The sequence below is a fragment of the Colius striatus genome, chromosome 8 (genome assembly GCF_028858725.1).
Source record: "Colius striatus isolate bColStr4 chromosome 8, bColStr4.1.hap1, whole genome shotgun sequence".
Taxonomy (NCBI): domain Eukaryota; kingdom Metazoa; phylum Chordata; class Aves; order Coliiformes; family Coliidae; genus Colius; species Colius striatus.
In genome coordinates, this window is record NC_084766.1 from 4,099,439 (window position 1) to 4,127,217 (window position 27,779).

The window sequence follows — 27,779 nt, forward strand, 5'->3', positions numbered from 1 at the left end:
GAAATCACAGCAAGTACAGCAGAAACAGAACGAACAACCCCAGGCCAAGGCAGAGCCTTGGACTCTTAATCCCAGGTTAGGTTCCCGTAAAAGCTGCAGAAATCCACTGACACTAATGGAACTGCACAGATTTATGACTAAGTCAGAGGGAGCTTCATTATCTTCCTTTCCATAGTTATTTGGTGCTTGTCATGATTGTTAGATAAGGTCAGCTAAGGCTGCAGCTAAGGGCTGTACTTGTGGATTGTTACAAAAAGCCTGTAAGACCTGACAAATGAGCTGATGCATAACTCATTTTAATCTTATTTGCAAAACACTTAGTGCAGTGGACCTTAAAACCGATTTGGGACTTGTGTTTACCTTGTACCAGGACTACTTCCTCTGCTAGTCATATCCCTAAAGCATCCCTCACCTCAGAAATCATCTCTCTCTTTCAATTTCCAGGTTATCAATTTTAAGGAGAAACACGATGCCCTTTTCCTTTTTGTTTTTAAAGATGGTTTTGTCAGAAAGGCATGCCTCTAAGGCCAAAGAAATCATTATTTATACTCACAGGATGGATTGTACCAGATTTTAAATTTTCCAAATTAAACTTTGGTGATATTGTTTAGTTTGGACTTTTTGTTTGCAGCAGTAGCTCACATTTGGAGTGAGAGGAGAATACGGCCACTAATGCTTATCATTGCACCATTCAGCCTGCAGAAAGGAAGCCAACGTGAAACTCTTCTTTACATCAAGTTTCCCAAAACCAGAAGTGCTATCCTCCTTAGAGTTCCAGACAGTTGCAAGCTGAGGTCTCCAGGGCTAATAATATACTCCCTGATTAAAACTAAGATCTGATGGCCTGTTCTATGGCATGCCACCCTTTAGGTCAGCATAGGTTTCATCTTTCAAGAAGGCAACAGATTGTTAGAAATGTTACTCTTCCATGTAAGTATGCTTCACTCTAAGTGTAGTTTCGTGAATTTATACTGCTAAAAATCAAGAGAAACTACACTAAAATCAATATAATAACATCCTACTAACAAGGACAGGAAAGATTTTACATAACTGGATAAAAAATACAGTAATGATGTAGCTCTAAATGTAGTACTTTGTGCACTTGGAAAGAGCATCTTTAATTTGCTACACAAAAATTCTAAAAAGAATCAACTGTAGCCAGTACTTCTTGTGTTTTGAAAGGAAAAACTCAGCACCCATTTTATTTTACTTAACATAGGGATATCCTGCTGACAATCTATCAAGCACTATAATCCCCCTTTGCCCTGCCATCTTTTTTATGTATTACACTAAATGCTACAAGCAATGCCTGGATAACACAAGCAAGATCTATGAGACTGACAGTTTTCTTCAGGTCAGCATTTATATCAAGTTATCATTTGCTGGAACCATGTGCTCTGGGCTACAATTTAATATAAAAATCACATCTAGAGGAATAACAGTGGCTTAGTTTGCCTGATCTGCAATAAAAATAGAACCTTATTTGATTCTTAGGGCACATACTGCACTCTGTTAATTCTCCTCCTTCCTCTCCTGCTCTTTAAACATTGCTATTTGTTTCGGTCTCACATTGCAGCAAACACCTTACATGACACTCTACCACAGTTGGACATATGAACAAATCCCTTGTGACTTCAAAAGAATTTACTGCTGTTTAAAGAACTACTTTTGTCACAAGTTTATCTATGTATTTATTTATTTATTATACTAATTTCTGGTTCACTTGAAATGCTTCTGGCCCGTTTGAAATGGTTCAACTGGGATTACTCTTCGAAAAGTCATAGAGTGGGAGAGGGCATAGAAAGAGGGTATATTTCCATGCTTCCTCAGACTACTTGTTTCTGTGAGTATACGAATATGACATTTCCCACAGAAGCAGCCTTCAGGATTCTGCAACTGCAATAGAGTTGAAAATATCCTGATTGGTTTTTCCTGTGTCATTTCACTTCTAACAGCTGTGAAGCTCATTTCTGACTTCAGATCAAAGCCTTACCATGATATAGCGATCTACATCACAGTGCAATCACTGCCATTACGACCACACAAAAGTAAGGGAAGAAAATCTGCATTCATTCTGACTTTAGGCCAGCTTTGCAATCATTGTGACATGTATCTGGATGATTTCACACAAAACGTCCCCCATGGTAACGTGAAAAGTTGTGCACACTCAATGTGGTACTTGAAATAGCTATTCAATATGCATTAACAGTTCTCTGTCCTTTGTGTAAGGAAGTGGATTGGTTAATTTTAAGATATATTAATGTAGTTAAACTTTGACAAGTGTTTTGAAGATAAGAGTTTCCATGTAAAACATTCATGAAGTATCCTTCAGGAAAGTACTGATGTTAATATCCTACCATAGCTTCTATAGCATAGAATCATAGAATGGTAGGGGTTGGAAGGGACCTCTAGAGATCATTCAGTCCAAGCCCTCTGCAGAAGTAGGTCAACATAGATCAGGTTGCATAGGAAGGTGTCCAGGTGGATCTTGAAGACCTCCAAGGAAGGAGACTCAACACCCTCCCTGGGCAGCCTGTGCCAGGGCTCCCTCACCTCACACTGAAATAGTTTTTTCTTATGTTTAAATGGAACTTTTTGTGTTCCAGCTTCGTCCCATCACCCCTTGTCCTGTTGCTAGCTACTACAGATAAAATATCTTTTGAACTTTAAGAAGTTATGGAAACTTTTAGAGAGGTACAGAATTATCTCCATTTTTTGAAGGAAAGTTGTCTTCTGAATGGTCAACTAAAATCTCAACCCAGTATTAAAATTAGAGATATACTTTAGTTCTTAATATTAATTCAATAAAATATAAAATGGAGAAAGTTGGAAGTAAAAAAAGTGTTCCAAACTTGATATGCCTGAGGAAAAAAATACCAGAAATTTGACACTGAAAAATAAGGAAGCTTTTAATTTCCTTTGCTCATGACAGTTTTTAGATTGCATAATAGTACATTATGTGAAAAAAGTGCATTTTCTATCAGAAGGAATGTCCATTGATGGGAGGGAATTTTAAAATCAAATTCTAATTATGTGGAGAGGTATCAGTACAGGCTAATAAAATACAATTAACACTAATTAATAATAATAATGGAGAGAAATCAATCAGTATTTAGAAGCTCTTAATCTCATAATGTGAAGACATTCTCTTCACTTCTCAATTTCAAATTGGTTTTGAATGCAATTAACATATATCAATTTGGGCATTTTAATTTTCTTTGCTCATAAAACTGTCTATAGTGGTCCTCATTTTTTTTTCCCAAACCATTTTGTTTTACTGGAAGCTCCTGGATTCCCTCAGGTTTGACAGAACAAAGCAAATTTTTAGAAGTTCACAGCAAACAATAAGTTTGGCATGAATTTGATAAGACAGTGTCCATTTATACTGTTTGAATACAGACTTTAATAGTTAAGAAAACAAATAAGGGGGTTATGGTCAGGCTTTCCAACTGTGTTTCAATGATGTAGTACTAAAGTAAAGCTAATGGAAAAGCCAGATGTCTCTTTTAACAAAAGTAATGCTCAATCAGTGCAGAATGCTTTCTTTTCCTTTAACTATGGTTTAATTGTCCAGCTCAGAAGACAAGCAGTTAAAATAATCTTTACTGAAAGAACAATGAACATACAGCAAAATCATAAATATGAATGTCTATCAGGTGTCAGCCTGGTGAAACAAACACCATCATTAAAATAAACCAGCAAGACTAGGTGAGAATCAAAGGTGTCAAACATCTCACAGAGTAATGGAGTAACTTTTTTCTTCTTACTTGTAATGGCCTCCATGTATTAATCAAGTTAGACCCACAAGAAGAAAAGAAGTATTTTGTAGTTTGTTTACTGATCTAAATGCAAGATGCCTTGGTAAATGACACAATTTAGAAGGCTTTTCTTTGAGTCATAGTATCAATAAACTCATTAATATTTTAATGGCAACTGTCTTCTAAATTACTTGCTTTCCTTCCCAAAAAAGGAAGAGCAGACAGCTGGATCAGAGCCAATACTTTACTGAAGGTAAGGGGAAGAGCCACTCTGCCCATAGCAGAAGTGCAGTGTAATCTATCTACGCAGCTCTAATTCTTGAGATCCATAAAACTCCATGGGATCACCACATGCCTAGTTATCAATACTCCCTTTGCACATCAGTTTTTCTGCAGCTGGAGCTAGTGAGTGAAGAAGGAACAATCCCTTCACCACTGAATTTTGCAGACAGTTATGACCTGATAGCCAAGGATGAGGCTGTGCCATTTCCTGCATCTTATCTTGTCATCGATAAGGATACATTAAAATCCTTTTTGACCGTTCAATCTCCTACGCCTAAATCCTTAGGGAACTGTTTCTCCTATGCACACACACATATACCCAAAGAACTAGCTGCTCCCAACATGTTTCAGTGTCAAATCCTGGAGCTTCTTTTTCACATTGGTAGCTAAGATGCTGACCACACTTGGTTGTCTTTGTCTCACCTCTTCTCCTGTACCTTCCTCCTATCTGGACTCTGTATTGCTTATTTATCCTACTCCATCTTCAGAAAGATTCAGACCAACATTTCTGCATAAATCCTTGGGACTTTTTTTGAAAGTACCTTTTTAAAATTCTCAATCCTAACTCTCCTTTGCTTCATGAATTAAACCATACTTGTCTTAACAGGCACTAAAACTCCCCAACTTCAGCATGAGATTCATTTACTTTGGACTATTCCTTTCTATTGTCTTTGTTCCTGTTTCCACTCCTGCCTTGTCTACACTTGGAGTGGCATCTCCTCTCCACTTTGACATGCATCTTTCTCTCTCACATTCCTTTTGAAAATGCACTGTTGACCTCAGGCTCATCCACACTAAGCAGTCTTTGAATTACATCAACAATTGATTTGTTCCATTTCAAAGTAAATAAACAAAATAGAAACCTGACCAAAATAAATGACAAACTGCCAAATACTGTGAAATAAATCTATCTTCCAAGATTTCTCACACTATTGCTTTATCTACACCTTATAAATTGCAAACCTCAAGGGAACTGCTTTTCAGAAAATGCAAGTGCCTTATTTCTCTTCCTGAATTTCTATCACAACATCTTTTTCTTATTCTTTCAAGTATGAGAGACCACAAGCTGGCATTAGAATATCACCCTTTTATTTCTAACCTAATTTAAAAACGCATCATGACTCATCTGTTCTGCAGATGCTTTCTACAACTAAGTGCTTCTATATTATCTCCCCAGCAGGCTGGGGAATCTTAACAAGCTTTTAGACTAATTTGGGGTAAAATTAATGAGTTTCCTCGTCTTCCTTCAAAAAAAATTAATAATCCACTGTCACAAGAAATAAGCAACAATAAAACCAGGTCAATCACTAATAAATTGGTACAACAGCATCATTTAGTAAAGTTTTTGCTAAAAGTCAAAGCAAGAGACATATTGTGATTTCTTATTGTGATTCTTTCACTTTTCAGCATTGTGTGATACAGAATGGGGCATAATGTTTTGGGTTTTTCCTTTGAATAACTTGTTTTAAATTTGAAGATATATTTAAATGCTGTGACTTTACAGTTTTTAATGCAAAATTAATTCATCTGATAAATATAGAAAAGGATTTCTAGTGGGAAAGAAAGAGAGGCTCTTGCTTTTAATTTGTCACATCCATGTAAGGAACTAAGAGCCAAATTGTTGGTAAAACTCCAGAAAAAAATTGCAAGTATACTTTCCTGGTGCCCATCTTGGAAGTAGAAGATTTTGTCTGGCATAACTCTACTGACTTTTACAAATCTTTTTGCAGCTGACAACATACCAAGTGAGCCAGGCAATATTGCTAGTACTTGTTTTTACCTATATGAGCTAATGCAAAGTGGTAAAATTAACTAAAAAGTCAGTTTTTCATCTTTTTCCAAGTTATCCATTCATTTTAAGTACACCATGCTTCTTTATAAACTGCCCTAGCAAAACATAAGTCAATCTATCACAGAACTCAAGGAAAAGCAAACTCTTATCTTACTCAGCCCAAACACAAAATTGTATATCAGAAACTTTTGCTTACATTTTTACATTGAACTGTTGGCATATACAGAAAATATGCACATTAAAATAGTAAGGAATAAGTCAATGTCTATAACTCTTCTACGTTCTTTCAGCACTGCATAGAAGACAAAGCAAAACACACCATTAAGATCCTCATCCCAGCCAAGATAACTGCATTTGAAAAGGTTTGCCAAGAATTACATAGGAAGGAAGAGTACATTATTTTCTTTTGCATTAGATTTGTTAATTACTTACCATAAGCTGATAACACTGGCAACTGCAAATAGTATTACATTTACTTGACAAAAAAATCTCCCTGATGACAAGTCAATTCTAAGAGAATAATAGAGCAACAATGCCAGGCATCACATTTTTAATCAAAGGCTTTTGTGCCAGACTACTAACATATTAAAGAGAAAAATACCAGTATACTGTTTCAACTAACATTATATTGTTACCTTTTTTGACAACCCTTAACAATCCACTCTAGTTCTATCTAGTATGCTGACTGCATTATCAGAAGATTCTGTTAAACTACACATTCTGTTTACTCAAGCAGGCAGTCTTGACTGTTTCTACTTTGTAATAAGCTCCCTATGGCTTTTCATCTTATTTAATACAAGTATTTTGTAATATGCTTTATCAAAGTGTAGTAAGGAGTGCAGTGTAGTAAGTTCTTGTAGCTGTTTACTCCAGAGAACAGAAAAAATACGGTGACATGGAAATGCAAACACATCACATGATGCTGCAAAAAGTATTCTAATCCCTTTTCCATGTTGACATTGCATTGAACAAATGGAAATGGATTGAGTTAGTGAGAAGTGTATCAGAAGCATACAACATTTTCAGCTAAAACATATCATTAAATAACAGGATTGGTTCTTCAGGGAGCGTGGTGGATCTCTCATTTTTAAAACAGTGGTAAATACTTTTCAGCCTGTGATACAAGGACCACTTATGGTCCTTATATTTGCATATGTCAACAGAATGATCTACACATGGTATTTCTAAAACTTCCACCTTCTGTAGGAGAGGGCCTACAAACCACTTCATTAGGTGTCTGTTTGAATAAATGTATGTATTGCCACTCTTACTTTGCAGCAGAAGGAAGAACTTACTGAGATTCCTTCCTGCTCTATTCCTTCTATTTTGCAGTTACTACCTTTTAAAATTACCCAAGGCTGCTTTGCACATTCCAAATCCACCTTCCTCAAATTCAAAGCATTCAATAGTTCATCACTGGTTTCTAGTTCCAACTAATCCTCCCCCCCAATGCCTTTTATTATTCTATCCAGCTGATACTGTTGTCCACCCTTTAAAATTGATGCTCCTCTGGCTGCATCCTTTGGAAAAAACATGTATAATCTTAAAAAATGAGAACATCCTCTGTTTAACTTTTAAATAGACTTTTAAACTATCAAGAGTATCAATCTGAGATCCTTAAATATATCCTGAGTATGACAGTGTATCTGTTTAAGTTCCTCTGCCTTAAAACCAACTGCAGGCGTAATCCAGGTAACGCTCACCCAGTATATATAAACATAACAGTTGTTTCTTTCATAGAATCATAGAATGGTAGGAGTTGGAAGGGACCTCTAGAGATCATCTAGTCCAACCCCTCTGCAGAAGCAGGTTCACCTACATCAGGTTGCATAGGAACATGTCCAGGCGGGTCTTGAAGACCTCCAAGGAAGGAGCCTCCACAACCCCTCTGGGCAGCCTGTGCCACTCCTCCGTCACCCTCACAGTTTTTCTAACTCACATTCCTCCACTGTAGCTTACTTTCCACTTGCATACAGAATCATAGCATTGTTTAAGCTGGAAGAGACCTTTAAGATCGCTTGTCCCAGCCCTATCAACCACTAGACCATTTTTCTAAGTGCAATATCCACACATAGCTGAAATCTAGCAAATCTTCCTACTTGTAAACTTTCATGTCACAGCTGTAGGACCTGATTATTTCCCAGGACTGACTGAAGAGCAAATAACCATATTCTTAAGGCAAGATCCTGATACTACAAAAGACTCAGTGAACAGCCACATTTACTTAGCAAAAGAATAGAAATGGTTTAAATGAATATAGAAGAATTTCTTTTAAATACTTCAAGTCTTTCCTAGGTCAGCTCCTCAGATAAGAAAACTAGCAGGCAGCCAGAGTGACAGCCTCAATCACAATGGCTTTTCTAAATGAGAAAGGCAAAGCCCTTTTTTACAGAGATTAATGACACTATGCCTTTCTTTTTTAGCAGTCACTTCATCTCCATTAACAAAAGGAATAAGGTATTACCAACACCTGTAGCATTTGCTTAAATCAATTATGACAAGCCTGATATAAAAGTACATCAATGTATGAAAAGGATTATAATGATGTTAAAAATGAATTTATAGTGGCCCTTTATTTCTAACATCATCTCAGAATGGTTTGCCCCATATTATCCAACATCTTTTTACTCTGGCTGCTGTGCATGGGAAAATGGATGTACAGTTAGGCTTACACACTGAGCTACTGGAAAGTCAAAAGGACTGCCACAACAATCCATTTTTCACTGGTTTCAGGAAGAACTTCATGTTGCTATATAGATACATGTATGATCAGTTTTACAGTCCTGAGAGAATTTTCCTTCATTATAAGAAAAAAAAACCCCACTGTGTAAGAAAAAAGAGTCACTCTCATTATGCTATGAATATAAGAATAACATAAAAAAACCCCAATTCTAAGTATTTCTGAATAATAACCATTGTCAGGGCAGCACTGTATTAGCATACAGGGGTGTGACAACAGCTGTGGAAATGTCTTTTTTAATTGTGTTGAATATCTTGCAAGTTTTCAGTTACCTGATTAAAAGTGCACACTAAGAGTACACTTTGGCTTTTTATATCTATCTGTTCACAATTACCACTTTTCAAACACCATAACATTTTCTATTACAGGCTCTCAAAGTTAAATGTATGGGATAAATAATGTTTATTCACCAAGCTGAACATTCATTTGCAATCTGTAAATTAATTTTGCCCCCCACTCAAAAAAGCACAATGTGAAACCTCTGAACACATCCACTCAGCATTTGCACTGACTGACAGCACTGCAATTGTGTTCAGTGTTCCAAGTCACTTTCCAAAGCACTGTTTCATCACTTTACCAGGAAACAAGAAGATTAGCATTAAATCATATCTTCTACCATGCTGACGAAAGGTTTACTTGAATCCATTCAAAATACAGGAGTAACAAGTTGCTTAGGATCGTCACAGTGTCACTTGTAAACAAATTATGACTTTTAATACACGATTATGCATAATCTTACCTCTTTTCACTTGTCACCTGCTGCTCAAGTTGACAGCAGGGAAAGGTTTATCTTTCTGAACACTGTAATTCTGTATCTAAGCAATAAACTACTGTGATATGCTGGAAACTTGAAATATATAGACCTCATACAAATTATGTTCTATTCATTCTATAAAAGCTTAACTAAAGTTATTGATAAGCATATTTTACATGTGCTCAGACTTTTTAGTTTTATGGTTTGGGTTTTTTTGATTCCAGTTCATGCACTTAATATGCTCTAGACTGCATTCAGTGTATACACCGGTAAGGTAAGCACATTGGCATGCACAAGCAATACAAGAATAGGTTATAAATAATCCCATAGACAACCAAAATAGGTGAAGTTGCATCATGCAATGAAACCACAGCTTGGCCTGGGCTGCCATGCAGAAAAAAACCTACATCAATGAGTCTGCTGTACGGCTCCTAGGTAAGAGTTGATATGAAAGAGGTGAGTTATTTCAGCAATGAAGTCACAGGCTGAAAATGTTTATACTACTGTAAACAAAATACTGTACATAGCACCACTATTACTTGGGAGGGGAGGAAAGATGCTTGTAGAAGGAGATAAAAAGGATGAGAAAGAGAAGAAGGGGGAGGAAGAATTATAAATTACAGTAACAAGTCTGAAATCCAATCGGTCCTTTTCAATAAGCACTTTGTTATTTCATTCAAAATGATCTCATTTGAGCTTTCAAAGCCAACCTGAATTTGCAATGTACTTTGAGGACAAAACAAAATAAAGGATGAAATAATGACATACAAGATAATTTCAAAATGCCCATAGTATTCAGCAACTGATGAATAACTGAAGATAATAAACACACAGATATGCAGAAGTGAACTTCTCAATGCAGTGCACGGGATCAAAACCACACAACTTCCACAGATCTGAATGCACAATGTACTGCACTAAATGAACGTGGGCAATATATGGGATGCATTGATACGAGTGATTTATTCAGCCACCTTCTGCTGCTTTTTCACTAAAAGACATCTTTATGCTGAATAAGGCAGGTTTGGGTTATTTTTCAGATATCACGGTAAGTCTGAATTGTCTTTACTCACCTTCATAGTTGTTCTCAATGTAGGAATTTGACCTGATAACAAGCTAACCACCTAGCCTGTTTTAAGGCATATACATAAGGCCCAGTACATCATTATCTGATTCCAGTAAGCCCAGAAAGAAATACTTGTCCAGGTAATTTATTTTAATGCAACACTCACACAAGAGCTCCTACCCTGTGATGAAAAAAGTATGATTCTGTAACACTATAACATGTCATTATGTGTGTTCCATTACAAAAAGACTTGTTCCATGTTTTTCAACAGGTATGTTGTTTTCAAGCAGTTTACCTTAATTGTAGGTGGTCACTCTGTTCTTACCCCAGCTACCAAATATATCAACTAATGTCAGCAATTCTGGGAACACCAAAAGTAGTTTAGCCAAGAAAACTAAAATGTCACTCACTGTATAAATATTGTAACAGTACCTGATGTTGTTCAGGTTGCAGAACAATTGCTTTTGGTATCTCTGCTTTTACACACTGGAAACTGTTCAAAATATTAATATTTTTATTTAACAAATTGCCACAGAAATTTAGATTTGAAAAACTGTGCTCAATTGACAGCAGAAATTATTTTGTGGTCTCTCAAAATTGTTGGTAAGACTTGCAGAAAAGTCTGTCAATACCTTTTAAATTTGACAGGTAAACAATAAACTACATGTTCCAAAATCTCTAATCATACTACTCTTGAATAGTGAAATACACATTCTTTTTCCAAGCACTTGTGCTCTTTCACAAGGCTAGTAGAATGTTTCATTCATTGCATCTTAAAGACATCAACATATTCTTAGGTGTACAGTAAATGTTATTGACTAGGAAAAAAGATAACTGAGCTGAGATAGAATTAAGCACTACTGACAAAGCCAGTAACCTAGTAAATTGTTTAAGGCAAGGAGATAAAGAGACCAAAAAAACCAGAAACTGAGCTCACAGGCTTCCAAAGTGCACCATCCAAACAGGTAGTGTCCAGTCAGTAACAGGAATTGTGGCATACATTGTATGTACTATAACGTGTATGTATGTATCACAACATGTTACATATACTAGGTATGTATACTTTCTCGTTGTTGTGGAAAGAAAATAGTATCTTCTTACTTGGCAAACATTAATTTGGCAAAAGATGAGAAACAGTCCTTATGTTTATTCTTAATAAAAATACACTTGTCATCTTGTCACAACTGAAAAGTCCTCAAGATGCAGACAGAACACAGGGCTGGCCACAGCTCTGCAATACCACCACTCTGAATATGAACACAACAATGTTAAAACAAAATGAGAGGAATCATCCTTGGTTTCTGCTACTAATACAGAAGAGAATGACAGAAGCTACAAATATAAGGATCTCTGAAGACCAAGGTAAATTATACCTTACCATACAACTTTATTGTCCTGTGCACAGTGAATTTATCTGTAAATCCAGCTATTAGGTTCCAGAGAGACTCAGTTTGCTGCTTTCAGATTGCTGCTACAAACCAATGTATCAAATTATTTTTCACCGTTCATTTAAAACAACAGACACTTACTACACAGAAGCCTATAGAAAATATGAAGATGTAATTTCAATTCTGATAGTCTATGTTACAAAACTCTACACCTATGTATTCTGTAACTATAACCCAGCTCTGAGGCTGTGAAAATCATAGTATGAAAGTAAGAAGATAATTTATCCTTTGATCATTCAGGAACTAGTATTTATCACTAGACACAGAGGAACCAGTTACAACTACTCAGACAGAAGATGGTAATGAAGAAAAATGAAAAAAAGGTAAGACATGAGCTTACAGATGCAGAAACTTCACATCATAGATCATGCACTGAAAATATTACTGAGAATAACCTAATCTCTGTCTCTCCTGAGACAAAAATTATGCCAAACGTGACAAAATTGAAGAGAAAACAAGTGTGAAAACAGTCAAAGAGGTTGATTCAAGTGGAAATGCACAATTAGTTACCTAACTTTGAAGCACAATATACACTGAAGAGAATAATTGCAAAAACTGAGAAGTAGTCAGCTAGGAAGCCTTAGTGACAATTGTTCAATGTAGTAAATATCACATTGTAAAAAGGTGGCAACAAATCAGTAATTAAGAACCATCCGAGATATATTCTGCAAAGCTGTGTGCTGTTATTGTCTCTCTAAACCCTTTAAGTCTCTGGACTTGTTTTCACTTAACCAGGTAGCTCAGTTAACAAGTTTGAGCAACACTTCTGAATTAGTTGACTGAAGATGGCCATAAGGAAGTCACCAGAAGAACTGGCTGACTGTATTCATATCCATTAAACCATGGTGATTTAAACAATTACATTTCCACTGCATTTTAGCTACAAAATCAAATACATTGGAGTTTAAAATTTTCCCTAGGCAGCCAAGCTTATTCAATTCAGGTCAGGCATTCATGTTTATGACAGAAAGCTGGTCTAGAGAAAAAGCTTTCCTTCCTATGAAGCAGCAGTGCCTTCAGACAAGCCTTGAGATATCATCCTAAAACAGTTCTCAGTGAGTATATTTCGTAGTCATTCTTTCACACTCAAGTGTAGAATAACATCAACCTGTCCTAATTGCTGTAGGTGTTTACCTCACCTCTTTTCCTCATCTCCATCAAGCCTGTTACATTTCCTTGCTGTCTTCCATCTCTCACATAAAGTCTCTCCTAAATTCTCTAATTCCTCCTGTAAACACCATCCTGAGAGCTCAGTACTTCTGTAAATCAGAACATTAAAACTTTGGACTCAGATGCTTATTTTTGCCCATTGCATTTTGAAAAGACAAACACTGAAAATTACTATTACTTTGTCTTTAATCATCTGTGTATTATAATTTGAGAGCTTTTTTGCTTCTACTGCTGTAGAAAATTATGGAAGCATTTCAATCATTTCATCATATCATCACAAGCAATGAAATACACCCTTACCTGGAAGAAAATATGTGAAGTCTGCTTTTTGTCTGTTCACCTAATGCTACAGTACTAAAAGTCCCTTCTGTATGTGTAGCAACAGAACCTGTGCACCTACATTTAGTTCACATCATGATAATTCTTTCACTTTTCCTCTTAATAATTCTCTGTATTTGTTATTATCTCTTTGGCACATCTAACAGAAGATAGTCTGGAAAGCAAAAAGAATTAGCATTTTGAACAGTAAGGGAAATCATCTCCAAACTTCATTAGCCACAGAGTAATCAGCCCATCAGTACTGGACATCCATCTTGGCACTAGAGGTATAAAAGCAAATAGCCTGGCCTTTTAAGTCCACAAGGGATTTCCCTACCTTTTTGCTGCATGTCTAGATGGAACACAGACTACCAGAACCAACATTCTGTAATTCATTCAAGCTCTTCTAGCAGCTTGCATGCCTCCCTGGGGCCTTAAGATGGGTTATATTTATCATACACAATGGCAGTAACATATTGGAGGTTATGAATTACTGCACTTCACTGACAGACGTGCTTTTACACTCACATTGATGGTGACTTACAGCCTTAAGAAAATCAAGGAGTTGAAAGACATGTTTCTGGCTGATTGTGACATTATTTCAGTTCCATACCTGTGAATAAACATCTACATGTGCAACAATCTCTGTGCTTCCACCCGCATCAAGGTTTGCAGTTTCATGTCCTTTGAACAGTTTCACACTAGCTCCCTTAAAGCAATAATTTTGTTTTATAGTTATTTCTTTTCTTTCCCAATATTACTAATGTAGCTCTGGACCAAAATGTACCTAAAATTCCTTCTGTGATCAAATTTTGAGAACAACTGAGAAAAGTTTTCAAGCCAGCATTACCATTGTGCATGTGCACCAAGGAACATGGCAGTTAAAAACGTCTAGGAAGTTAATGCTATGGAAATGCATAACTGAAGACTGAGAGACATTCAAATACATGCACAGCTCCAAGAATCTGTGAGCTTCTGAAGTATGGAAACTTATTCATTCACTAGAGCAGCATAATGATTTTGCTTTGATACAGAGTGGCCAGATGCCATCACTGTTTATGCCTTTCTCTCTTACTGATAACATGAGCAGCTATAATGAGCAGCATAACAATTTAGGTATGTTATAGTGTATCCTGAACAGTAATTAAGAATCAAAATATTTTGGGGTCTTCATAGGAACGTTACATCGCTTTCATTTTGAACAAAGAACAAAGATAAAACACTTCATAAGCAAGAAATGACTGTATTTTTTCTCTGTAAAAGGGTTTCTGTCTTCAAGCTCATGAATATTTATAAATCTAATCCTTTTCTGCTTAGTAATTTTTGTCTGCAGACAAAAGTGAGTGTAAAGGAGCTGACATAAACTTTTAAGAGAAATAAATGAGAGACTTGAAGCCAATGTAGTTGGCAGGAGAATGAAAGAGTGTATGAGGTACTTAAAATTCCTTGAAATATGCTTCAACTTCTTTTTTATACTAACTACATTTCAAGTTCATGACATTCCTATAAATTACTTTATAGAAATATACATAACCCATGGTCTCAGTCCTGTGTCACCTTCTAAATTACTGTAAGAAACTATACCAGATGCTTAGGATATGTACTAATGGACTCCTTTTTTTAATATTGTGTTACTTGTAACATTACAAGATTTTTAATCAAGATCATCAAGTTTCATGATCAATATTTTCTCTAAGGGATTTCTTGGTTTTCTTTTATTAATTTCTTCAGTCTACTTGACCAAGTTCAAATCTGCTGAGCTGAAGGTACACACTGCAACTCAATTTTCCTCATTTCTATCTGTTTTACTTTGTGAGGAGGGAGATGGAAGTGTACGAGTATACTCCATCTAGACTGACTTGTACAGAAATTCCACACGTTACTAAGATCATGAAGGTGGATATTAGCATTTGTGAGAACAGAAATGCACCAGCAGTAAACATTTTATGCATCTGAAGACATGTATGTCAAATAAAAACTCTACCTATGATTAAAAAGTTATTTATCCGAAATACATCTTGAAATAAATGTGAGCTACATTAGAACACTGAGCAGTTTAGTCCTGCCTGTATGCACTACACTTGCATGATGTGTGCTTGCCACGGAACAGACACCTGAGAGACTAAACAAGAAGAAAGGCATTTAAGAAGCTAAATCAGAACAAGAAACAAACCATTATTTTTATCCTAGCTCTACACTTACTAGGTTATCTTAGGTATGCAAATGAGCAGGGCAGGCTGGGAGGTAAAGTGTTTCCACTTCTTATTAGTGCAGTAAAAAAACACCAAATCCAAAGCTTTTTAAGACAGCACAGGCTCCACTTCTGTACAGTTCTGCTTTAAATACTCAATCCTGAGAAGGGACAGCATCTTAGATACCCAAGTTCCACTTAGGTCTTTCCATGACATACAGACTGTCATTATTCTTTACACAGGTACATCAAGAAAAGATAGCAGAATTCCAACATAAACATTCAACTGGAAACTCTTAATGTTTTTAGCTGCATGTGTCATACGCCATAAACAACTGAGAATCACCAGCTTACATCTGAAGGGAATACAGTATTGGCATTTCAACTGACATGAACAGAGAGATGGAAAGTCCAAATTTTCTCTTGATAAGGTATTTCAGTGGTCAACCACTCACATTATTAATATCTTACACCTTATTTTCCATTTGAGTTTTTTCAGCATCAGATTCAAGATACTGATTCTTCTCAAGACTTTATTCTATTACACAGCCTTTTACTTTCTTCCACAAAGATACTTATAAACAAATTGCACATCAATCCTCTTCTCAATAAACCAAAGTGATTAAGCTCTTTAAATCTGCTACTCTGAGGAATTTTCTCCAGCCTCCAAGTTTCCTATGCTCTCCACCATTCACTTCTTGTGTCCCTACAGAGCGCGTATTTACTTGCACAGAATGGAGATAACAAACTGAGCCTCACAGACCTCCGTGTATTTAGATCTATAAAGCACTAAAACCACTCTTCAACAGAAGTTACTTTTCCAGTGAAAGATTGGTATCAACACTGATGTGAGCAGCATGCTTTAGACAGTGTGCATTTCTTCTTACACGATCCAGGAAGCTGTAAACATTAGAAAATACTGTTGCAGAACCTCAGAGATGTATTTCATGTCATATACTCCCAAGCCTTTCAAAACAAAAAAGAGCTTCTGATACATATGTAACTTGATTGTAAATGTCACACCTTAAACTTTTCCTTATTTAAATAAGGAAGATAGGCTTAAAAAGGGCTTAAAAAAAACCCCAATGCAGCCAGTCAATTATCTAGTAAATGTACTCAGCGTCGTGACAGCTTCACATTTGATAGAATGCAGCACACAAGAAATCTCTTGTGTAATTAGACTGCTTACCTGGCAGACCTGCATCAGTCTGAGGCACAAATTAAATTGAAACTGTTCTCTGCATTTTCTCCTTTTATGGCAGTAATGGTATAACTAACTACAAATATCATCATTCGACCTGGGGAGAAATCTTCTCTTTCCCCCTTTTGTTACCTAAAGTTCACGTCAACTGTCATTTTCTGCACTGAAGTATGGGTGAAAACTGAATGCAATGTCTCATCATGGGCAGGTAGCACATTCTTTTCCCTTTAGAAGTACATGAAAGTTTTCTGTGGGAATATGACTAGTGCTTCAATAGCAGAATAGAGCTCATTTTATTTTTGCCCTTGATTCCACAAGCCTGACTGTAGTGTTTTCATTTAAAATCAAATCTAAGTTTACAGACAAAGAGCACCCATATGATAACATTTAAAATACAGGAAGGCACTGAATCATTTGTCTTGTAATAAGAAATTTGTGTCCATCATTGTACTTTCTGAACTCTGAAAGTAGTAATAAAGATCGTCCTTAATAGAACTAAAATCTTGCCTGTTGCAACCAATTTTTTATTTCCAATACATAAATGAATACTGATGGGACTTTATACTTGGTAACTGATTTGGCAAAAGTGGTCCTGGCAATTTGCAGTCAATACAACTTCAGAAAGGAAAAAAGAAAACTTGAGATGAGTAAAAGTGAAGAAGGTCAGGATGCTGCAGCAGTGATCCCCAATACAAACCAAGCCTCTAAAAGCTGACTCCAACTTTTACCTGGTTGCCAGTTTCTCAGAAACCTTATGCCCACAAGAAAATCTGGTTAACAGTTTACCATGTCTCGTTTCTGAATCAGACACAGAAGCCTTTCTTTGCTTTCTCTGAGCTATCTAAATGATTCAAAGGCACAGAAATGGCTCTTGTCACAGAAAAGTTCGAGAGATGGTCTGCATTCATCAGATAAAACTGAAAACATTCGAAAAATAGATGACTAAAACATCCCCAAAATTTCTTTAATATATTTTATAATGATGAGACTCTTTGGGCAGTTTCTGCAAAGGCAGAAAGCTTTCAAGCTAATCCTTCTCTCTCATTCTCCCATCAGTGTCTCAATTTGTACAGTCACAACAATTTTAGCTGAAGATTAAGTTGTTTAAAAGCTGTCTCTCTTCACTTTAAGTTCCTTCTTTATAGAGTTAAGGGACACAATTTTGTCAGTCACTCATGCATTGCAAATAGCAACTGGATTTATTTAATTCTAAGCTAGATTATGTGACTCCTTGGAGGAGAAATGAGTGGCATGAGGTTGGAGGGAAAATCAACCTGTACAAAAAAAGCCTCGATAGCTTTAAGGCCCTTACAGATGTGTTTATTAAAGATAAAAAGATAGAGATGAAAACCTAGAGACTGTTGAAACCAAAATGAAATCTTGTAATAGCTGAACATTTAGATGCCTTTTGTAATTCTTTTTTTTCATTTGCCTTTGGAGAGAGCATGAGGAAATGTGCTTGAACTACATCTCCAAACAGTTTAAACAGTTCCTATGTATCTTAAATTGTTTTTTTCTGTTTTTTACTCTGCCGGTTAGAAATATATAAGGATGGCTGATAGTTAGCAAGTGCTATAGAGGCCCAAATAGAAAGCAGACTTTAATCTTAGATGACTCTTCAATTTAACATAGCCCTCATTTCTCAGCTGGACTGCCAGCTTCCTTTTATCTATTGGAAGTTAAGACCTAGGTCACGCAAACTTCATCTAACTACTAGCTGTACTCAGATGGAAGTGCAGACAGTGAGGAAAATCAGAGGTCTGCGTTGTCTTCAACAGAAAGCTGCTTTCTATGTCATTTAAACCAAACTGCTGGGGAGTGATGACTCATCTAGGGTCAAAAAAGGTAAAAGATGAACCCAAGTAAATGACAGAAATACCATAGACCCCTTCCTACTTCCAACAATGTTTCCAAGGAATGATGATTCCTTTCCCCACTCTGTCAGACAAGACCTAACTCCAGTGTGCTACTGCAAGGATAATACTTTCCCTGTTCCTCTAAGCGGAGCAACAACTCCTAATAGTTCTGCTTGAATTAGGATGACACTGAGATTTCAAAACTTGTCTTGTCAAACTGATATATCCTGATCAATGTCCTGGGACAGTGGGGCCAGCAATTAGTATTTCCCAACTCCAGATTCCCACTTGCTGTTTTTTATTTGGTGACAGATCTTCACCCAAATCAAAGTCTGAAAAAGGAATAAAGTTCATTTTGATTTATTTTAACAAGCCATCATTGAACCCCACTCCTTCTCTACTAAAATATCTTTTCAGGAATTCATTATGATCAGGAAAGAGTTTTATATAAATAGCTAAGCACCTGCATGGAATTTTACTAGCCACACACTATCAAGTTAATGCTCAGAATATTAAGTTGCTTAGCAGGTCTGCTGTCATGCTAAGGTCTATTTTCACATTTTGCTGCATGGAAATGTCTCCTGGGATAATTTGTTTTTAAGCAAGTAACTTCCATCAGGAAAATAAACTTTTTAAAGTCCTGTACATTCATTTGTATGTACTTCACAGACTTTCCTTCATACCGTGTCACCTACTTGCTCCCCTCTGTGAATGCCAAAAAGAATCTATCTCTCAAGATTGCTTTTCAAAACATTGAGAAAAAGCAGCCTGCAGTGCACAGTCTGCCAATTTTAAGATCTAAACCTCAAGAGAATGAAAAATCTGTCTTTAAATAAAAGTTGTCAGCCTGACAAATATGCTATAATTTTCTCCCCCCATTTCAGAGGTGTTTCTTTACCACTAACCCGCAGCTGCCTGTTTGTTTACTAAAATTCTAGACTTAAATTTTCTGTTCCCTTCTTCCTGCCCTCCCTCTGTCCTGGAGGCGTGCAGCCCTGCAGTTGTTTTTTCTTCATATGCACACAGAGAAGTGGAAAGCTCCACATGCTCATCAGGTACTAACCTCTGAGTGAGACATTTATGATATCAGATTAGTCTCAACAGACTTCAGTCTCGTGCAGGCAAGTAATTTATTTTCATTTATCTTCTGCCTGAGAGGTTATTCCACTGATCAATCTACACAGGCACATTCATTCCCATCTCTCCAAACCCAGTAAATCTGTTAGTGATAATCCTAATCAATACAAAAGAATTCAGATTTACTTTTCACTGTTAGTCACTTACATGCTAAAACTCTCTTTCTACATAGACCCAAGTTTTATCTATATAGCACACTCAGAAAACTCCTTTATGTAACAGTAATCAAGCTCATTCACATGTCAACCATTACTGAGCTTCAGTGCAAAACCTCCAGAAGGCTATCAGTGTCCTGTTCACTCTTGTACCATAATCCCATCTCAACATCTTGTTTTCCATTTACTGATAGTTTAATTGAGACTTACTCTATGATGCAAATATGTCTTGTGCTCAACACCTGTATTAATTATGATGACTAAGAACAAATAAGAAGAATACTCGTTTCAACAACTCTTTTAATACAGCTTATCCCTGTCAACAGCAACCAGCAATGAAACAAACACATTTATATCAATTGATATGGAGTTTTCCTATGTATCAGTGAAGAAAAACAGTTCATAAAATACATAAAGTCTCAGAGGAGAAAGACAATGGTTTTAATGATTTCTCAGCCTTCCTCATAGTTTTGAGAGAATTTTCCAAGATCAAGTAGAATAAAGGAAGATATACCAAAAGCACCTTGTTAGTATATTAAGCCCAGTATATTAAGTCAGCTTTACAGATATATTTAGTGATTCTTCAAACGTTATTTAGAAGCTGAGCTTCATAAACTGGGAAGGGGAAAGAGCAAATCAGTCCAATGCTCTGTGTGACCAGAATACCTTAATTTGACGCTTAAAAACCACAAGCAATATTTTTACAGTTTAAGCAATCTGCTTTCACAACTCACTGGCTCCATAACAGTTACAGGGTAGGTGTAACATTTAAGAGCTAGGAGGGGCTCAGCCAAGTTAAACATTACAATTTTCTTTAAATATCCTATAAACATGTTCAAATGCCATTTATGGCACCAATTACAAATTTTGTGAGGGAACGTGTGTACGTAGTCAAAGAGCCTGTTGACCAGTCTACTGCCAAATTTGTTCATATTTGCATCTTAAAACATGACTCCTCTCCCTTCCAAAATATTGGAAGATTATTGTTTTAACTGGGTACTCAACAGCCATGACAGTCCTTTGTTGGCAGAGAAAATCATGGTTCTTTTGCCAGCTCCCAGAACATCATGCTCATTAGTCACAGCTTTGTAAATTCTCTCACATAAAGTATCTGAACAACTTCTGATGAAATTCCCAGAATTCTCATTGTAAACATGTGCTACAAGCTGCACTTTAAAGTACTAATTCTTAATACACAGATAAAAAAGCACTGTGTCCTAATCACAGATAAAAAAGAATCCTGCAAAAGCAACACTCCTCATGTCATACTAGAAACTCACTGGAATTCAGCTCTGCCCACATTTCCACTTACCAAGATGCAAAACCTTGCAGAAATATGGTGTTGAGTACACAGAAAACAACTCTAAGAATATTCAATATTCATATTTTTGTACTTACATGAATCCAAAAACGTCTTCTCTTTCATGGATTAACTAGTAGGTACTATCAGCAGATCTTTTAAAAAGTTAACTGGAAATGGGTGTTTTCATCAATAGCTATCTACAGAGAATTGCACACCAAGTCAGTGGGCACCAGAACTATCCTCTCTTCTCAGATATAACTCCCATTGTATTCACTATTTCCCTATCACACCCACATCACAAAATTGTTGTTGCCAAGAGGGGATCCTTTGGAAGTTATCAGTCCAATGGCCACTGGCACAGTACCTTCATAGACAAATTGCCTGTGACCTCCAAGTGTAAACTAACTGCTGAAGCAAGAATTAAACCAAAAACCCACATATTCAGGAAGCTAAAGGTTACAGCCTGTGTTAGAAGATTCTGCAGTCCCAATGGCTTTGCAAGAAACAGCAGTCTGACCATTGGTCAGGATTCACAGATCAAACACTGCTGTCCTTAATGAACTTACCTTCTGGCAAGGCCCTTAAGTTCATATGCACCAATGAAAATTGCCTTTTCATTTTCTTCCACATACAAAACATTACTAGGATTGCCAAGCAATTAGTTTCTATTATCACCTAAAGTAATTAATATATTACTATTTCTTTATGATGGTTTTCAGTTAGGTATGAAGACAATCAGTTTTGCCAACACAAACAAAAGCAGAGCAAAAGCACCAGCAGAGGGTGGCTGTAGAAACCAGAAGGTGATCAAGGGTGACTCTTCTTAGACCCTTTCCAAAATTCCAGTTCCAAAATGGGCACTCACACCTTTGTCACTGTAAGTCAGGCATACTGCCTTCTTCTAATATGTTCAACGATGTTTCCCAACTCTACTGTTGGCAGAAACAGATGAAGAGAGCAAAGGGAATGAACCAAGTCCACTAGCAAGTACTAGTTTAATCTGAGGGGAAGATGACTAGTGATATCACTCCATTGTTTGACTGTCCCTTCTGCCTTTGTTGGTGATAACTCTAACCATTCTTTTGTCAGAATCCTATTTTCTTTTCCCTTCTGCACAAAAAAAGAGGAAACAGAGAGAGTTGCTATCAGGAAAAACACAATCTGAGAACAGAAGCTTCTGCTGGTGGCAGGTGAGGACTGCAAACCAGAATCACTGGAGCTGGAACTGCAATCTCACATGAAAATCAGCCAGAAATTCCTGAACTAACAGCAGCTGTTCAAGAGATTGAGAGCAGCTGCAAAAAGTGTCAAACAGTCCTGAGTCCCAAATATTCTGAGAGATCTGGCAATAATTGACAATAATCGTTACATGTTAAGGTACAGCTCCTGAACCAAAAAGAAGGTGTGGTATATTGCTCCAAAACAAGTTTAATGATCTTAATTTATTCTGTATGAGTTACATGATCACATCATCTAGGCAAGCAGTGAAGAGACACATTTTATTTCATTCCATTTTTTCCTTACCCCCTTCTGCTTGTCTGTCTGTGTTGTACACCCACATATTTTTTTGACCCTACTTCTGGGTTTGGTAGAGATCACTTTCCTTCTTTTTTATGTAGTGCAGAGAAGTTCTAAAGGTTAAGATGCACAGACCTCATGCTTAACACTAACAAGAACAACCTTAAAATCCATTAAATACATTTTGTAATCACACCAACTGTTGCTAGAATGATTAACATGTTGCATGGATACTGCAAATTTACTGTCTTTTCTACCAGAGCTTGTTTTTCCAAACACTGCTAGAAGAAAAACAAGCTTGTAGTACTGCTGCTGTATTGCCATTATCTTATAAAAGATTACATTTCTTGTTTGTCATTCAAAAAACCTTTCTTATACACACATAATCAAAATTTGAACTATGGAGAATTATCTGAGCTACGATATCCAACCAGAACTGTAGTTTTGCTACAGGACAGGTTAAATCATCAGGGACAATGCACATGAGTTTGCTTAGGACTAAAATACTTTAAAAACCCAAAATTAAAACACTGAGGGTATGAAACCCTAAACAGAAGAATTGATTCTGTAGCTGAGGCAAATGACCAAAAACGCAAGTTAATATCTTGTCTTCTTCTCTCCTCAAATGATTCTGCACGTGCCTCTTTCCTCCAGCTGTAAACTCGGGTTTACAAGTTTGGTGTTGTTAAGTTTGGGGTTTTTTTCCTTCCATTTGTTATTCTTCTTTCCCTATGCTCATATTATACTCTGTATTTTACCTTGCATTTGCTGAAAAGCCAACCAATTAGAATCTTGTTCTTGCAGACTTACAGTGTCTACAGGAACACAAATACAGCACAGCAAGAAAATTATCAGTCTTCTCCCTGGAGGCCTTAGAAAACTTTGGGGTTACATGAAAACCCCATTCTGTTTTGCTGTACAAACCTCTAATTTCCTGAGTTCACAATCTCAGTTTTTTAATATAAATGCTATCTTGTTGTTGAGGCAAATTGTAGCTGACTGCAGTTTATGTGTACAATTAATGTAAGTGCACTGCATCTTGGTGAAAGTGTGAATTATTCTATATTAGTATGTATTCTACTTGCATGAAATCACATTATTATGACACAGAATAATACTGCTATGTAATAATGTGGTACAAAAATTGGTTGCCCACATAAAGGCACTGCCCAGGAAACCTAACATGGCAGCCTACAACTAAAAGAACAAACTGGAGAGTTAGAAAAACATTTAATGCAAAGTTTGGATTAACTCTTTCAAAGGAAGCAATTAATTGTTCTCATTTAGTATCTCCTTGACTGGTGAATACAACCAAACTTCATTTTCACCTGCTTTCAGCAATCAAGGCTCCATTCTCCAGCAAATGTCAGGCAGAGTGCTATCAGGTGCCTGTTCATATGTTCAGCCTTAAATGGATCACCAGACTTTGAAACAGAAGGTTCACCCCCACTCCCTTCAGCTGAGATGACTGGGAATTATTGGCAAGTTCTCTGGTTATTCCTGGGATTGGCTGGGAATTTAATCTCATTTTTATTTTATTTATTTTTACCATCACTGAGAAGTGTCTCAACATTCAAAACACACGTTTGTGTCACTGCCAGGACTTACAGAAGTGGATGAATGGCTTAGCTTAACATTGTTCAGTGACATGGCGAGGCCCTGAGGACATTGCAGCAAGGAGCTGCCAGAAATGGGTCCCTCCAAGGGTCCTGATCCTCGGGGGAAGGATGAGGCTGGGAGGATGCAGGAAATCCCAGCTAAAGCTGGAGAACCCTGCCTGGGGCAGCACATGGGGCTGCGTGTGAGTAGCCTCCTGGGCAGCCTGTTAGGACCATTGAGACCTGTTGATGCCATAATGCCATTCCTTCTAAGCCAAAGCCTAGCAAGTGGCTATTTAACCTTGTGGAAAATATTAATGGCTGAGATGCAAAGGAATTATTCTGATGGAAATATTACTGGAGGCTTATGTACCAGAGGTTGGCCAGGAGCTACAAGATTACAAATTGCTGATTTTACTTTTAAGTAAAGGCTGCAAAGTATGATTTGTGAAATTGATTTCTTAATCTGTCTTCCCCAGTAAGCTCTCTAAAAATTGACTTCCCTACTAAAAATTAATTTACAGGGCTTTAAGCAGTGAAAAAAAGGACAACAAAAATACAGTCTTATGGCTGTTATGTTAAGGATGTAAATGAGATGGAACAAACTCACAAATGAGCATTTCTCTGCATTATTTTATGGTTGTAATCACTACCTAAGGTGTCTTTTTTCCATTAAAGGAAAAAAGTAATTACAAAACTGTGTGTCATTAAGAAAACGTCATTCCTACAATATAGCCTATAGATTCTGAAGGTGCTGGCAAACAGCCCTGCAGTCTGATTGCACATAAAAGTGAGTCGAAATATGAAGCTACTTTGCTCTGTTTCAGAGGATGTCCATGAATAAAGCAATGTAGTTCCCCTATGGTTCAAATGGGAGTGGATTTTTGCTAACCACCCTTATACAAATATTAGCTAAAGTTATTCTAATATTTGAAGACAACAATAACATGAAAGAGAGGAAAGTCGAGGTAAAGTGCTAAATGGCACTTTGGTAACAGAGGAGTGCAACATGAATACACTTAGGAATAAAATATGCTGAACTCAGTTTACAGAAGTCCTGGAATGACTACTTTGGCTGCAGAGATTCTATCATGGTTTCCTTTGGAAAATGCTAACAAAAGGTTTCTTACACTGTTGCACAGAAATGAATGATGTTTCACAGCAATGCTGGCTCCACTAGAGTTAAAGTTAAGGAACACAGAATTGAACACCCATATTAACACAGGTGCAGAAGGACATACAGATCTGTAGCATTTGTTTTAACAACTTGTCAGTCTTGATAGAGTCTTATCTGTGTTTAACCTCTCAACAGCAAACATTGAAACAAATCCTAGAGAAGCTAACTTCTTGGCTGTGTTTTCTGAAACACCTACAGTTTTTAGCCTCCAAGCTGCCTGAACTTTTAACTACCAGTTTTTAGTAGCATACTCCTACTTTTAGGGTCAAACACATCATGATTAACATGTGTTAATAGAAATGAATTACAAAGAGATTAGTCAATGGTTGAGGCATCTTTCCTCTTTTTTCTCTTATTCACAATTTACATATTAGGATTGCCTGAAAGCTTACAGAGTGATATTCCATCGCAGTCACAGCTTATTGAGGTTGTGGAATAACTGAGTTCTCTTGATAACAATGTTCTCAGTGGCAGCTAGGGAGCTAATGGAAGCCTAAAAGGTTCCCTGAGAATGAAAGGACACACATCACCACTAATACAGTAGACAGTTTTGCTGTAAGTCTATAGCTTTAAAGTTCTCACTTTAAAATCTACCCTTAATTCAGCAGTCAGAAATCCTTCATCTCTCTAAGCAGAAACTCCTCAGTCAGCCTTGTCAAGTTACCTATATTCTGACACCCTCCAGAGTCTAATAGAGATTTCCAAGCCTGCCATGTAACACAATCTGAGTTGCTGGCAGCCACAACTGCCTTCACATGCCATGTCTTTCTGATCTCTGTTGTTAACAATACTTTAAGTGTCAACAGATGTCACCATGTGTAACACATCAAGAAGTGCCAACACATGTGTCCTACAGTTGACAGATTTCTTTCCAAAGATATATAGCACATATATTATGCAAGCAGGTCCATTATAGCCATTCTGATGCTGTAAGTGCACTGGCTGTTTTGGAAGTTTGCCCTAACCATGGATCTATCAGACGTGTTTCATTTAAATAGATGTGTTCATCTAATCCTGTTATGAATGGAAGCAATAACTTCCAATCTATTCTTTTCTGCGTATACTTAGTGCTAAATTTGCATATTTGCCAGACCACAAGTGATCATCAAAACATGATATGATCACAGTCTGAGACATTCAAGTCAGGAAGCTAATGCACTGAACCCATCAAAAATGCTAAGAGGCCTTTAACTAGTACTGTTTGGAAGTGTACACAGCTATTTGGTCAGCTGCATCCAGATCACTTAATATGGTCAGCTCTTTCGTTTTTTCTTCTCAGGAAATAGCAGTTCTCTGAAAACATTCTGTTCACATAAAAGACTTATTGACTATTCCCCTGATTTAGAATGATTCCACTCTCCAAAACAATGAAGAAAAAAAAAAAGCTAAACCAGCCAAAAGGAACAGTGTGATACACAATCAGTTACTTGCCAGTTCTCTGATGTAATTTGTCAAAGGCTGTCTAAAGCACTTTTGAGAAGCTGAAGAACAGTGCTTAGTTTAAAACGGTAACCTTTTGACAAGTACTTCTATGAGTAAAGAGTTTTCAGTCTTGACATGGCTTATCATGATTATGATGAATTATTTAACAAGAGATGTTGATCTTATTTGAAATGACATGCCCTTTGCATACAAAGAATGGCACTGCACTACACTCAAACAAGAAGACTTAAAGAAATGATTACCACGTTAAACAATAATTAATTAATGTGTAGCTTAAGGGTTTCATGTTTCCACCAGCAGTGCTTAAAGCAGTAAAACAAAAATGAAAACTCTGAAGAAAATAAAGGGGTTTTTGCCTATCGGAGGAGATCATAGAACTCTACAGTTCAATTAACCTGTAAGGCATTTCAAGAGAGAAAATGTATTCTGTGCTGAAAAGAATTAAGGTTACCAAAAAAAGAGTCATAATACACATATGGCAGGTCATGGTGAACAAAAAATGATGAAACAACATGTACCTGGCTGACACATAGGAGATCAGCATTTGGCCAAATACTGTTGACATATGAAGGCCATTTGGTGAACTCTTTGAAGCTAATCAAGAAATACCCATGTTCCTAAGGAAAAGAAACCCAGCAAATTCAGCAGCCCCTTTGGCAGTGTTGTAAATAAAATACATGACTGGCCAGGTCATTAAGATGGTTCTATCTTACACTAGAGAGAGGCCAATAAGCTATGCCCATAAACAGGTGGATCTGTTTATATGAGCTGGAACTGCATGTCTGTTACATCCATTCTGGCACTTTTCATAAGTGGCAGACAGACCCGGGTATTTTCCATGACTAAAATTACTACACAATAACTGAATACAA

At 36.8% G+C, this 27,779-nt stretch overlaps 1 protein-coding gene across 5 annotated transcripts in view; it reads right to left on the bottom strand.

Moving 5' to 3' along the window:
• The window catches only part of KCNMA1 (potassium calcium-activated channel subfamily M alpha 1), a 445,131-nt gene that overhangs the window by 190,974 nt on the left and 226,378 nt on the right, over positions 1 to 27,779 (bottom strand). The window contains exon 1 of one of the 5 annotated variants that reach the window (XM_062000702.1): positions 1,994 to 2,041. The exons of the other annotated variants lie outside the window; for them this stretch is intronic. The gene's annotated coding sequence lies outside the window, so the exon portion shown is untranslated. Of the gene's footprint in view, positions 1 to 1,993; positions 2,042 to 27,779 lie in introns of those variants that run through there. 5 annotated transcript variants of the gene reach the window in all.